The sequence below is a fragment of the Gracilinanus agilis genome, chromosome 2, assembly GCF_016433145.1.
Source record: "Gracilinanus agilis isolate LMUSP501 chromosome 2, AgileGrace, whole genome shotgun sequence".
Taxonomy (NCBI): domain Eukaryota; kingdom Metazoa; phylum Chordata; class Mammalia; order Didelphimorphia; family Didelphidae; genus Gracilinanus; species Gracilinanus agilis.
Window position 1 is genome coordinate 556,083,896 of NC_058131.1, and position 3,569 is coordinate 556,087,464.

The following is a 3,569-nucleotide window of genomic DNA, read 5'->3' on the forward strand; positions in this document are numbered from 1 at the left end:
CCTCATATGTGTTTCTTGTAGACAACATATGGTAGGATTTTGGTTTCTGATCCACTCTGCTATTTGCTTTCGTTTTATGAGAGAGTTCATCCCGTTAACATTCAGAGTTATAATTGTTAGTTGTGCATTCACTGACATTTTTGTATCCTCCCCTAGACCCACCCTTTTTTCTTACACTATTTCCTTTTAAACCAGTGGTTTGCTTTGAGCCAGTATCCCTTATCCCCTCCCTTGATTGACTTCCCTTTCTTCCCCCTCCCTTGTTATTCCCCTCTTTTTGTTTTTTAAAGGACCTAATGAATTCCCTCCCCCTTCTTCTCCCCTCCCTTTTTTGACCTCCCCACTCCCCTGCTCCCTTTGGTTTAACCCTTTCTCAGTAGGGTTAGATAGAGTTTTTTAATCTGAATGGATAATAAAACTATTCTTCCTTCTCCGGGTTGATTACACTGAGAGTAAGGTTTAAATATTACCTCTTAATGCTCTCTTCCTCTCCTTCTTATGGTAGTATTTATCCCCTCCCCTTCCCATGCCCTCTTTGTGTGTAATAGAATATCCTATTTTTCTTATTTACTCAGATTTTTTTTGGTGTCCCCTATTATTTCCCCCCTCTTTCCCCCCATGTCATCTTAGACCATTTAGTATCCTATCCTCTCCCTATGAATTATTCTTCTGGTTGCTATAAAAGTGAATATTATAATAGTGAATAGAGTTCACTACAGAGAATTATACATAGCATTTCTCCACCTAGTAATACAGATAATTAGATCATATTTACGCCCTTAAAGAGTCAAGTTTAAAAGATTATGAGTTTTCTTTCTTTTCCCTCTATTTTTTATTTACCTTTTCATGTTTCTCTTGATATTTGTGGTTGGGTATCAATCTTTCCATTTAGTACTGGTCTTTTTTGTGCAAAAACTTGGAAATCTTCAATTTTGTTGAATGCCCATACTTTCCCCTGGAAGTATATAATCAGTTTGGATGGGTAGTTGATCCGAGGCTGAAGGCCCAGCTCTCTTGCCTTTCTGAATATTGTATTCCAAGCCTTGTGGTCTTTTAGCGTGGAGGCTGCCAGATCCTATGTGATCCTTATTGGTGCTCCTTGATATTTGAATTGTCTCTTTCTGGCTTCTTGTAAGATTTTTTCTTTTACTTTAAAGCTCTTCAATTTGGCTATTATATTCCTGGGTGTTGACTTTTCTGGGTCCAGTGTTGAAGGTGATCTATGGATCCTTTCAATGTCTATATTGCCCTCTTTTTGTAGAACTTCAGGGCAATTTTGCTGCATAATTTCTTTGAGTATGGAGTCCAAATTTCTATTAATTTCTGCCTTTTCTGGAAGACCAATGATTCTCAAATTGTCTCTTCTAGACCAGTTTTCTTGGTCTGTCACTTTCTCATTGAGATATTTCATTTTTCCTTCTATTTTATCATTCTTTTGACTTTGTTTTATTTGTTCTTGTTGTCTTGAGAGATCATTGGTTTCTAATTGTTCAATTCTAGCCTTTAAGAACTGGTTTTCGGCTATAATCTTTTGGTTTTTGGCTATAATCTTTTGGTTTTCCTTTTCAATCTGATCATTTCTGGTCTTCTGTTGACTTGCCTCACTTTCCAATTGTGAAATATACTTTTAAACTGTTATTTTCTTGCCAGATTTCTTCCATCTTCCTCAACATTTCAATTGCCTGTTACCAGCTTTCATTTTTTGGGGGAGGTTTGGATTTTTGTTTTCCGTCCTCTGCTGTCTGAATTTTTTCTGTGTAGAAGTTGTCGAGTGTTCCAGAGTTTTTCTTGGTAATCTTTTTCTTCTGGGCTTCCTTATTGCTTACCATTGTTAGCTCCGCCCCTTTTCAGCTTTGTCTTCACACTCAGGATCTGCTTGCGCTTTCTAAGCTTCTGATGGCTCCGGTCTTCTTGTCCTCTGGGTCAGGCCTCCTGGTAGTCCCTGGTCTGCCCCTCTGCCTGAGGCTCCTTCAGTGGTCTCGGGGGCTGCTTCCACAGCCATGCTCTCGTCTGCCCCAGGTCCTCACTGGATGTCCTAGCCTGTGCTGGAAATCTTTATTCCTCCTGGGGCACTGCCTTCACTGAGTAGAAGCTGGGGAAAGTCCCTGCTTTAGGTATCTTTATTCCACCTGGATTCCGCCTGGGGCAGAGCTTTCACAGAGTAGAAGATGGAGAAAGTCCCTGCTTTAGGGATCTTTATTCCACCCAGATTCCAGCCTGGGCAGAGCCTTCACCTCTGTAGAAGCTGGGGAAAGTCCGAGCTTCCGCCAGCCACCTGGGGTCCCACGTCTGGCAGCTCACAGGTACAAGCCCTGGGGCTGCTAGTGATTTACCGGTTGCCCCACTCCTGTTTTCACTCTTGTGCGTTGGCCTTGGAGCTGTGCATGGTGTTGGGTGTGGGGGGGGGTCTTCTTCCTCTCACGTTTTAGTGAGAGCTGTTTCACCCCTTTATAGCGTGGAAATGCCCCAATTCTGTGTACCTTCAATGCTGCGCCCTATTGTGGGGTTCCTTTGTTCATCTGGATTCGTTTTTATGTCCCCTTGAGGAGTCTTGTATGCATCGGTTAGGAGAGATCGAGCAGATGCTCCTTACTCTGCCGCCATCTTAACCGGAAGTTGACTCAAAAACCTAAAAGGGTTTTAATAACAAACTAGTATAGGGAGTAAAGGGAAGTAGGGGAAAACTGCCACTTAAATCTAAAGGTAACAGTCAGGGAATGGAGGGATGGTGATGAACATGAAATCTACCAGCAGACTATCTATGACAAAGATTGACTTGTCAGAGGTAAATGCATCTCTGGAAGATATTCTTGGCTGATCTCCAGGTGTCTAATTCCAGGAATCTCTGGTTACAATAGCAAGATATAATCCAAGTGGGAAGTCAGGGAGATGAGATTATTCGGGTGTCCACCAGCACAGATAAAAATCCTGTCTCAACCTGCTACTTCACTGTTCTTGATTGAAGATCTTGTATTCAGGTCCAAGGAACAACTTCAAAGTTCTGAGATCCCAAACACCAAACAGGCTCACATAGACAGCTGCTTAAAAAGCCAATACTGCCAACTCCAGAATCCCTGTGTGCAAGCCCCCTCTGTAACAGGATTCCAAGTATGGAATTCCAACCTCTTGCCAGCTTGACAGCTAAGTGTGCTGTCTCCTAACTAAATCTCTAATCTATATTTTCTCTATGGCAACATGAATGCGCAAGTACTAATTTCTTTGGTAACATACAGGTCCCTGGGAGATGGGACTTATTGAAAGGTATTTTGTTTGAAAATTGTCCAAATGTTGGTTCTTTTGAGGGCCTCATCTAGCATAGTACTGTATCACTGGAAGACTGGAGAGATATGGCTTAACATAACATAATTACTGTCACTATTTATAATCCTGCTACAACTCCTTTGCATTTTCTGTTGGGTTAATTACAGGCAGTCCTATATTCAGGATGTTGATTTTACAGTTGTATTGGAAAGGAGGAGTCTTTCCCTTTGTGTTATAGAAAGCTAAAGATGAAACAAATTCTGACACTTTTTGATAATAACCTGGAAAAGGGAGAAGCTAAATGCAAT